General features: G+C 36.0%; 1 protein-coding gene across 1 annotated transcript in view; it reads left to right on the top strand.

The window, feature by feature from the left end:
* The window catches only part of tws (protein phosphatase 2 regulatory subunit tws), a 508,363-nt gene that overhangs the window by 265,096 nt on the left and 231,196 nt on the right, over nt 1-12,071 (top strand). The gene's annotated exons all lie outside the window — the stretch shown is intronic.

The following is a 12,071-nucleotide window of genomic DNA, read 5'->3' on the forward strand; positions in this document are numbered from 1 at the left end:
ACCAAAATTGCAGTGCAAGGACTACCAAAAAAGTGATATTGAAGAACTTACTCTATCATCTCTCTTTACACTACAGGGGCTTACAATGGTTTTTGAAAAAAATGACTCAGATCCAAAAGTGTTGAAAGGTGATCATTCAATTTTGAATAAAAACAAATGTTGAGTAAAACAGAGGCCAGAAGCTTAAAGCTATGGTCAGCATTTGGAATGACTTTGGTGCCACCAGAGAAATTTATGGGCAGGGGACTCCCTTAGTTCAGAAGAAGCATGTAGATTTTTATTTTAAGAAATTGTAAACAATAAATCTGAAATATTTTTACTTTTACATCATTAAATAAATGTTTCTTTGTTATTTGATTATTGTGTACATTTCAGGATAGTATTATATAATTTGTACTGTATTTCTAAGATCATACCTCAATTCATGAGGTATGATCTTGGAGATGCAGGGATTAATTTACAGTGGCTTGCTTTATAATTTTCCACAAAACAAGTGGGTTATATAAGTAGGAGTCTGCTGTAGGATTTGTCTTAATGTAAGATAGGAATTTTCTTGACTTCAGGTTGTTAATTGCAGTGAAGTATTTATTTCTTTAAGATACATGTATAGAGTAGAAGAGAGAGAGAGAGGCTAAAACATCTCATGAAAATTAGGTAAAAACGCCTAATTGGTTACAATCAAAATTGTATCATTTACAATAAGTTGAGCAGATTGTTTAAAAGTCTTAGCTATGAATTCTTGCCATTCTAGTTATGGGAGATTCGTTCACTTAGATGAGTACATTAAATGATATCCAAACAAGTGCATTCAGAAAGTTTGTATAAAATTTTATATACTTAAATTTTTTAAAACAAGAAAACTGAAATATCAAATTAGAATTCAGTAAGTGAGCAGTCACAATTTAAAGTAAATCCACCTAAACAACAAATGTTGTTTGACATTATGGAAAAATGTAAAAAACGGGATGTAGATAACAAATGCATGAAATCTTTGTATTATGTCATATGTGCTATAATTGCATTAGATAAACTGTCATATTCAGCTGTTCAGATTAAAGGATTTGCAAAGTTAATTGAATAAACTTGCTCTACAGTACAATTTGCTTGGATGAGAATATTTTCCAGAAAAATAATTCCAGATTTTATGACAGTCTAGTTATAACTATTAAAAACAATGTTGCACATGCTAATTTGCAATTTTTTTGGTTAATGAGAATTCTCCATCTGATTTGGAAATATCTGGTAATGAAGAAATCATTAACATTCCTTTATCAACATTTCTTCAAATGCTGTCTTGCCATCAGGTTGAAAGTAGAATCCCCCCCCCGAAAAAAAAAATAATGGTGAGGTGATTTTGACGTCCCATTAGTGTTGTTACAAAAATGGAAATCACATTGCATTGTTTTGAGTGAAAAGCAAGAATTGATACACATTCAGGGAAAGAGTTTTTCATAAGTCAGAGATATACTGTATGAGAAAATTAAAAGTAGACTTCCAAAAAAAACACTGAAAAGTTTCTTCTCTATATCACAATTTATCATGATTCATTTTGATTGCAAAATCTATAATTTACTATAAATTATATAAAGTTGCATTTAGATTTTTATTTATTTGTGGAAATGAGTGGATTTTTTTTTTTTTTTTTTGTGAATTCTTTCATTTTGTATGGGAAAAGATTAAGAAACGTTCCTTGTAAAATTAAATGACTTGTTTTATTAAATTTAAGGGAAGTAAAATTATATTGTTATTATTATTTATTCTGTTTTGTTTTCATCTGGTTACATTATTAGGTGAAATATTATTGCACATATTTTTTAATCTTTTTTATCAGATGTTCAAAACGATTTTGTAAAATTTAATTCAAAATGTTTAAATTCAGTATGCTTCTGCTGAATTGCAAAACAAATGTTCAGTATTCATTTATTCAGCCAAATCATTCTTTTGCTCTTCTCTAATTAAACTCACTGGAATTGAGAAAGTAATGATTATTGATTTTCAAGATAATGAAAGAAAATTGCATTGCTCAAGAATGCCTAGCCATAAAGCTGACTGCTGTGCAATAAACCACCATGGTATACTTAGTCTTATCTAAATGTCAGTAAATCAAGAGTAATTACTCTCCTCTACTGCCAGACTTATAAAAATTCCACTGTTTCCACTTTAAATTCACATCATCCTCATAACTAATTTCCTATCCTTTTCTAATCTGATGACATAATTCTCAAAATGACCAGCCTATGGTCATTAATTCTGTTGGCTCGTCACATATATTCCTGTTTTTTAGTTCTTTGTCTTGTTATACTTTTTTATATTATATTTATTTGGAAAGTTAATGTTTCATGGAATTATATTGGCATTTGCTTGTTCTACATGTGCTCTGATTCTTCATTTTCTGCATGATGTGTTTTATACTGTTTTCTCCTCCCATTATAATGATAAAAATAATGTCCATGAAGTAAATACAGTTGCTCCTCTATCTGAAAAGTTTGCCAACTATGCCTTGTCAGGTATAAACAGTGAATAATAATAACCTCAAGAAAAACAAAAAAATGTGTAATCACCAATTTCTTATGACTTATGTATGTTTTCAGGATAAAATTATAATTTTGAAAAGAAAAAAAAAAGAAAAGATTGTATTAACACAGCGATATCTAAAGTAACAACTTTCATACATCAGATTTCTCAGTGCCCCAATTTTGTGAAACAGGCTACAATGTAAGAAAACATTCCAATGAGCTGCCAGACACCTGGTGCACTGTTGTGTCGCCTAATGTCTTTTGTATCATATTTTATAGCTTTACAGATTTTAATATACACTGAAGACAGTTGGTTTAAGATGACTGATTTTTTTTGACAGTGTAACATTTTGACAGCTTCTTTGAATCTATACACGTAGTTGTGGTATTCAGTATACATATATATATATATATATTTATTTATTTATTTAACTTCGTACGAGAAAGGTCTTCAGGGGGTACATGGCAATTTTTGGCTATGCATCATTAACTCATGGAATCATTATATTTCTCAACAAATAGTGCAATTAGAGAACTTGGATAAAAATGACATTACTAATGAATCACATCTCTCCTCCAACAGAAACTGCTGTATAGGCTCAAGCAAAACCATATGTTGCCGGTGCAACATATGGTTTTGCTTGACACCACCGCGTCTTGAGCTTTTTAAAATAAAAAAATGAAGCTATTTGGGTAGATGACGTTGATGATGCACACAAGGAAACTGTTCTCAATGCCTAAAGTAGCAATAGTGAGTAGGAGCTTCTTTGTAAGTGACACCATTTGCATTTTTTTTCTGAAAACTTTAGTTTCCAAAAATCCCTGCCAATTTTTTAGCTTTAATTTTGAGAAAAAAAGTGCAAGTTATATTCGAGTAGATACGGCAAATATAGCAAATACAAGTGGTGTAAGCAACCAGAAAATGTTGATATTGCATCTGGATGAAATGAAATTGTTAAGGGTGTGTCGTCTGAGATCTCTAGAGAACCAACTAGGAAGAAGATGAAAAATCTTCGTAAGTATGATATGAATTACTTGAAATGTGGATTTTCATGGATGGGAAATAAAGAGCAACCTATTCCAAATTTTGTTCTATTTAAAAAAAATCATATTTTTTGTTTACATGAACATATAAATTCAAATAAAATAGACTTTACAATGAAATATACTTTATTTATTTATTATTTGATAAGGGGATACTTGGTAATAATGAAAATTTAACACGTTCGATGCCAACTACGAGTATACTCGTAGTTGGTAAACCAGCTACACAAGCCACTACGAGTATACTCGTATGATGCTTACCGCCGGCAACGAGATTACCATACTGACCTTGAAGAAGTGAAAATGCGTGGCTTGTGGAGCTAGCATCAAAACTGTGTATTCTCATAGATGGTATATGCTCTGCACAAGCCAACTACGAGTATACTCATATGATGCTGACCACCGGCAACGAGATTACCGTACTGACCTTGAAGAAGTGAAATAGCTCTGCATACGGGAACAGACTATGCCAAAGTAGCGTGGCCTTGAAGAAGTGAAAATGCTTGGCTTGTGGAGCTAGCATCAAAACTGTGTATTCTCATAGATGGTATATGCTCTGCACAAGCCAACTACGAGTATACTCATATGACGCTGACCGCCAGCATCGAGATTACCGTACTGACCTTGAAGAAGTGAAATTGCTCTGCATACGGGAACAGTCTATGCTGAAATAGCATGGCAGCGAACGTGTTAAGAAGGGTTATGCGGATATCTGAAGTTTGAGAAACACCACTGCATTAGGAGATAGGTAACAAAAGGACTATTTACATATTATAAGTATATATATTACAGAGAATGCAATAAATGAATCAACATTACAGTTCAGTTTCACTCTTAGTTATCGTTCAGATGAAGTGTATTGTCATCGGCAATCCAGAACAGGGTACCAGTTGGATTCCACTCCTCTATGAATTTCACGACAGTACTTGTTTCTTTGTAGTAATCAAGTTTCATTGAAAGCCTGCTTTGTAGTTTCCGATGTAAGCTATATATGAGGTTTATGCCGATTCGGTGATGGATGGGTGCTAGTTATTTCTTGTGTGTTTTAGGTAGAAGCTATAGATACGGCCTTAGCGCAGATGAAGAGGAAATTCCATATTCTTTGTCGGTTTTCTTCTGTATGGTCTAAATTCCAGTAGTCTTCTTGGCAGTGTGCGTAGTTACAAGTGCTAGAGGCAGTATTAAGAGCATAGGTGATCATCGCTTTGTTAGCAGGACAGGTTAGATATGTGTGTTCCAAGGTACCTGAAACTTCGCAGAATAGACACAGATCTGCTTAGAAGAGGTTGGCAAGATGTTATGCCATAGTCTCCACTGTATGTTAGAATCTGATTTGTATGGAAGATCCCACTGAAATCTGGGTGGTATGTACAGTTTTGTGGATGAGAGGGTTAAGGATGAATACACAAAGGGAAAAGTTGGAGGCCCTGACATCAGGAGGTGGTATATTTTCTTGTAGTTGGAGGGAAGCATTGGAGGTGAGGCTTCAGGTGATACAAGATGAAAGATCAGCTCCGCGCAGTTTCTAGAAAGAATACGGATTCCCTGAGGTGTAGCAATGTCTGTCTGGATAGGCTGTTATAATACAGCTTGCATCTGTTGATATTGCTTTTCAGTTTTGGGTTTTTCAGTGGTAGGCATATGAATGTTTTCACTTTACGGTCTGGGTCAGGAGGTCCCCTATAATTCTTATTTCTGCCCAGTTTCATGTAGGGAAAAGCAAGGGTTGGCCAGTTGCGAGACTTGTTATGTTTCTGTTTGAAAATAGAGGTTCTGTAAGGACAGCTGACTCTGTTGATCCTGTCAGTGTGTGATGAAGTTCTGTATTTTTTCACCGCTGTAGAGCATCTCTGTAAAAATGAGATAGTTTAGGAGATTATGGTGCAGATCTGGCCATTCAGAGGATTGTTGAAAGTGTGAGTCCTCTGGTGGATGATTTCATGGTGTATACGAAGGTAGTTACATAAGTGATGGGACTGAAGTGTCTTTAGGAGAAAGATTATCCTGAAGTATCTAATCTTGTTTTCAAGGGAAATCAAGTCTTGACCTCCAGTACTGAGTGGCTTGCAGAGTTCAGAGTATGTTGTCCAGTTAGTATTGTTCCAGAGGAAACGTGTGATTTCCTTTTGAATGTGATGGAGAAAGCCGTCGGGGGTGAGTACTTTGAGGGTATGCCATAGCACACTCGCAGCCATCTGGTTGACTATTAGTACTCTTCCTCTAAGTGAAGACATTTAACGAATGCTGTTCCATTTTCCTAACACTTATTTAAAATGGTTTTGCAGCTGTGTCCAGTTCAGGTTATTATATATTTTGGTGTTGCCGAGGTATACACCTAAGTATGTTTGTCCTTCATTTGACCAGGTACATTCGATCGGAGAATCAGTACTAGACTTCCATCTGCCTGACCACAAGCCGGTGGTTTTTGCAGAGTTTAATTTGGCCCCTGAGGCTTGTGCATATAGTCTGTGTGTTTCCTCTATTACTGTCATTTCTTCTTCATTTCAGACTGTTACAGTGACGTCATCGGCATATGCTGACAGGGTTATTTTTTGATGTGATTCTGTTATGCTGGTTCGTTTGGAGATGATGGTGTCGTGTACTCTTTTTAAGAAGGGTTCAATGGTCAGTGTGTATAATTGGCCAGAGAGAGAGGACATCCTTGCCTGATCCCTCGAGAGTATGACAAAGTGCGGGTGAGCCTGTTGTTGATTTTTAAACAGAAGAGTGCATCTCTGTATAGCAATTGCGATAATGAGAGGACCATAGCCGAATGCCTTTAGGACTTCATAAAGGTACTCTTGCTCTGCTCTGTCGAAAGCCTTCTCCTGATCAAGGCTGATGATTGCCAAGTTTTTATTGTGGCTGTTTGCAATGCAATGTGGATAAGATCTCTTATTAAATGGAGGTTATCATGTATTGATCTTTCCTAAATTCTAATCCTGGAACAGAATAGGTTTGATGTTGGCCAATAATGTCACGCAGTGTTGGCTTTATTCGGTTTGCTATAACTTTGGAAATGATTTTGCATTCGGTGTTGATTAGTGAGATAGGACGCCAGTTTCGAATGTCAGTGTGGTCTCCCTTCTTTGGTATCAGTCCTGCTACTGAGGTCATGACGGATTGTGGGAGCCATTGAGGTAGGCTTCTTTCAGTGTTTTAAGAAGAAGTGGTACGAGTTGATTCCAGAAGACTTCGAAAAACTCTGTTGTGAGACCATCAAGTCCGGGAGATTTGTTCATTAGCAAGGTTGTGCATGCAGTTTTCAGTTCATCTAGAGTGATTGGGTTTTCTAAATGGTTTTGATCTGTTGCAAAGATTCTTTTTGTTGCTTTTAATATTTGGTGAATAGCATGAAGGGATGTTCCTGTAGGGCTGTATGTATTCTTCTAGTGTTGTAGAATTTCAGAAGTGGGTTTACTTTGATCTTCTGTGATGCTGCCATCTTGAAGTGTAATTGAGGAGATGCAGTTTGCTGCCTGGTATTTTTTATTATTATTATTACCACCCCAAGACCTCATGGAGTCAAAGACTCATCTGGGAGGTCCTTTTATCACACACACACAGCTCATCATACCATATTTTAAACATTCAAACTCTTTGCAGACACTACATTCTCAGGCAAGGCATGCCAATCATTCACAACTCTGCACGAAAAAACCTGCCTCTCACTCCCCTACTCACACCCTCTTTATACAGTTTCCAGGGATGACCTCTATCATATCTCCCCTCTTCCTCCTGTCCACCAGACTCTGCAAATTACATCTTCTCAATCTTTCCTCATACTTCAGAAACTACCTTAGTCAGTCTCCTTTGGACCCTTTCCAACATCTCTTCATCCTTCTGAAAACCCGGTGACGAAATCTGGGCACAATAGTCCACATGTGGCCTAATCAAAGCCTTATACAAGGGAACAAGAATCTCCCTACTTCTACATGTCAGTGTCCTCCGCATCATTCCCAGAAGCCTTTGCGTTGTCTTCACAATTTTGGCGATGTGTCCCCTAAATTTTAGATCCTTATCCACTATTACCCCCAGATCTCTTATTTCCTCTACCTACAACATTCTCACCAAGCATAAATTCTGCATCCCATCTTTGTTTTCCAAATTTTAAAACCTTACATTTTGCAACATTGAACTCACATCCCCATTTTCGTTCCCAATCACCCAATCTATTCAAGTCTTCCTGTAAGGCCACAATATCTTCACTACACTTCATGGTTCGTCCCAACTTTGCATCATCTGCAAACAACTGAATATCTCCATCCAAATCTTTACCTATATCATTAATATACAAGTTAAACAGCAATGAACCTAAAACACACCCCTGAAGCATTCCACTAGTGACTTTCCTTTTCCTGGATATCGCTCCCCCATACACAACTTGTTGATACCTATCAGATAGCCAGTCTCCAATCCAATGCACCAATCTAATATCCAACCCCTATCTGCTCTAGTTATCAACCTATCATGAGGTACTCTATCAAAAGCCTTTGCAAAATCCAAGTATATTACTGTGTATCCTTTTCCTCTGTCCAAGGAAGCAGTCACTTTATTGTAATAAGTAAGTAGATTACTAAAACATGACCTCCCTTTAGCAAATCCATGCTGTCCATCAAAGATAATACCATTGTTATCAACCCAACTCTGGATCCTAGTTCTCACAAGCTTCTCCAACAACTTAACCACAACACCTGACACACAGATAAGCCTATAGTTTGATGCTTGAGTTTGATCACTTCCTTTATGAAGTGGCACAATCTTGCCCTCCTTCCACTCCTTAGGAACTTGACCGAGTGCAAGACTCATATTAAAAATATATGTCAAGGCACTCGTCAACTCCCTGGCACATTCTTTCAGAATACATGGTGATATATTATCAAGTCCCACAGCCTTATTAACATCTAGTTAGAACACAGAAAAATAAGTAAATAATTAATTTATTAACTTATTGCTGATATTTCGCTGGTGATATAACCAGCATCTTCAGAGCACAAAACACAGTTTGTCACAATACGCGAGACTATAACAACATGGTGTAATCAACGGCCTAGTTAAACAATATTGTTTAACTAGTTTTTCTGTGTTCTAATTTATACCTTTAAGAAATAAACAAGATGTACGACAAACACATAAGTCTGTCCACTCGTTTATTAACATCTAGTTTTACTCAATTCCCCATACACCTCTTGCTCACCTACAGTCTGTCTCTCCTCCCCATCATCAACTGCTCTCAATCCCTCCATGAAGTCACATTCACAAGATTGAAAGATTTTTATGAACTGCTCATTAAGTATCTCCACCACACATTTTGCATCAGCTGTCTTTATACCATTTTCTCCAATCACTGTCATCCTTCCATAATTATTCTTTCTTTTGCTGGCTACATATCAAAAGAACTCCTTAGGATTCTTTTTGGCTTCATTAGCCAACTGCTGTTCATACCTCTCTTTAGCTACCCTCACCAACCAAGTCACCCTCCTTGATTGGTCTTTGTAGACCTCATGGAATTCGTTATTTCCACTTCTCTTATGCTGCCTCCACAATGCCCTTTTTCTCTGTATCGCATGCTTAATCTCTTTATTCATCCATCTCACACCCACCTTATTTAACCTTCTCAGCCTTGGAATACATTTAGACATTGCATCTACTAAACAGTTTTTGAAAATCCCTCAAGCTGCATTGATCTCTTTTCCAGCTAACTCCTCATTCCATGCTACACCATCAAGCTCTCTCCTGAGCTCTTCATAATCACCCCCTTGTAGTTTCACATATACCCTTTTCTCACAGAGGTCCTCGCACTGCTGGCAGCCACCCAGGTAATCACCTCATGGTCACTCTCACCAATTGGTGTATGATTTGACACTTCATTTTTAATTACATTCTTTTATGAGGACACCCTTAATCATTGTGTGCCCTCTGTTACATACTGTCTGAGGTGGTTATCCCTCAAAAACTGAAGAAACTCATTTTCTTTACTTCCGGTTGCTATCTCATCATTCCAGTCTATATTGCCATAATTAAAATCACCCATAATGATCACCCTTTTCTTATTTACTTGGCTAATTTGATTGTACATTTCATTATCACCACCATCCACATTACCTGGTCTATAATAACATCCCACCAAGTATTTGATTCTATTCACTTCTATCTCACACCATACTGCCTCAAAACCACTGGCACTATTTCCATCTTGCATCTCTACTTTGTATGGATATAACTCTTTCTCTATCATCAATAGCACCCCCTCCCCTTTTACCCCTTCTATCCTCACAAAACATATCATACCCTTCCATCTCTATTCCTGTCAGGATGTCATCCTCTTCCAACCATGTGTCACTTATTCCGACAATCTTTGGGTGAACAGACGCAATTAGTGCAACTATTTCATCTGCCTTGTTTCTTATACTTCTAGCATTTGTATACAAACACAACAGCTCATTTCTGGATCTACAGCTAGTTCCACTGATACTACTACTCACTCGATGTGATCTCTCTCCATGCTCGACTGGGGCCATTTCCCTTTCTGCTTCTTCATTTTAAAGCCCTTTTTAATTCCAACTGTTTCCTCTTGATCCCTGGTCATCCCATTCCTTTCCTGCCTATGAGTTGCAAAAGTATCTGATGTTCTTCCCTGGCTGCATAAATTCTAATTGTGATTTGTGTGCCCACAGTTTTTCCACATCTTTGTTATGTTCTTTCATATTGTTCTCTCCAGATCACTCTGCATATCTGACTTAGTAGATACTGCATACACAAAAAATTTACAAAGTCCTAATGGACCTTCATTTTTATGAAGGTCCATTAGGACTTTTAAGTCAGTTGGTGAAATATATTTAGCAGAATATTTGCAAATGATCAAAATAACTGCTGTTCTAATACATTATTATTGTTATTATGTGACACCTCCAAGGACTCTTCATGGGAGGGCACACTACATGCAAAGTTTGTGGAACATCTTGAACCTTGTGTAAACTTTTTTTTATCCTGTTTTACCATTTGTTAACTTTTGGTATTTGATTGAGGGATATTGCAAGAATTGAAGCCTCTGGATAATACAGTACATCCTAAACTACACATGCTTTTTTTTTTTTTTTTGCTCCCTTTTTCATCAAAGAGTAGCTGCTGGAAGTATCCAGCACTATATCCATTAAAATGCTGTCCATCTAACTTTAACCATTCTAGGTACCTTTTGCATTCACATATTGCACATACTTTCCCTCAGTCATCTCGCTCCATATTGCTGTTCATTATAACTTGCTTGCCTTTTCAACTTACTATTGTTATATATGGATAGCACTTTTTCTTTCCTAACTACAGTTACCCTTCATCTCCTGCAGCCACTTCCTCAAATCCTTTTAAATATATATATATATATATATATTTTTTTTTTTTTCCCTATCTCTCTCTCTCTCTCTCACATTACAAGCCATTTTGAAATTCCCACATTATTTAATATCAAAACACTGACTTGCCCGTTCATTTCTTCTGTAAAGCCTTGGACCTTTAAGAAAGCTATCCGATTGTGTCACTTCAAACACATTTTATACACCCTGTTATTTGCTGTGCCCCTAATCCCCCATACAGTGTCACACCATTGTCATCCTTTGATACTTTCTTCACCGTAATAACTTTTTCTGTCCTATTCTTAAGACAATGAATGACTTCTTTGTTCAGCTGCATCTTCCATACATTTCACTGTACTCTTAAATTCTGTTAACTCACACTTAAGTTCTTCTATTACTGAACACTTCTGTTTATCTTTTGGCAAAACTGTTCTTTTTTTTTCCCTACTTCTCACATACACCTTAATACTCTAATTCTTTTCATTTGGTCCATCAATCTGCAATGTGAAATCATGATTTTGACACTGCAACCACTGAAAAGTTCAATATAAAACTGTCTCTGAGCTGAATCATTTCATGCTGCTGATTTATGGGTGCCATGTAAACTCTTCATTCCATCTGTTAACTACAAAGAAACACGAAAGGAATTATTAAACAGAGATAATGACAAAAATTTATAAATAAATTGTATAAATTTACTTTATAACTTGTAAATAACGTACTTCCACAAATTCTAAAGAAATAATAAGAAACAATATAAAAATTAAACATCTTTTTGGCTTCAAAAATATTTTCTTATATTCAATAATGGACTTGTGATTCTGAGTTTTCGCTTCCTAGGATAAAATAATAATTTCTTTCTATTCTTTTTCATTACTTTCGTTCTGTCTCTAAAGCTCAAAAAATAATAATAATAAATAAAAATAAATAAATTGCAGTATTTTGCAATCCTTGTATACCAAGCAGCAGTGATGTAGCGAGTTTTAAATCACTATAGATATCCTAGTTGTAGTCATTGTCATCAATTCTTGATGTGCATTCTCAAGAGGTGTAAGGATACCGTGGTACCACATAATTAAGTTTATATTGTTATTATCTTCCTGTGATAAGTTATTTTCCACATTAATCTGTTTTTCATACCATCTTCGGCAAAGTCTTATAT

This window comes from Typopeltis vanoorti, chromosome 4 (genome assembly GCF_054136105.1).
Source record: "Typopeltis vanoorti isolate ZY-2024b chromosome 4, IOZ_Tvanoo_1.0, whole genome shotgun sequence".
Lineage (NCBI taxonomy): Eukaryota > Metazoa > Arthropoda > Arachnida > Uropygi > Thelyphonidae > Typopeltis > Typopeltis vanoorti.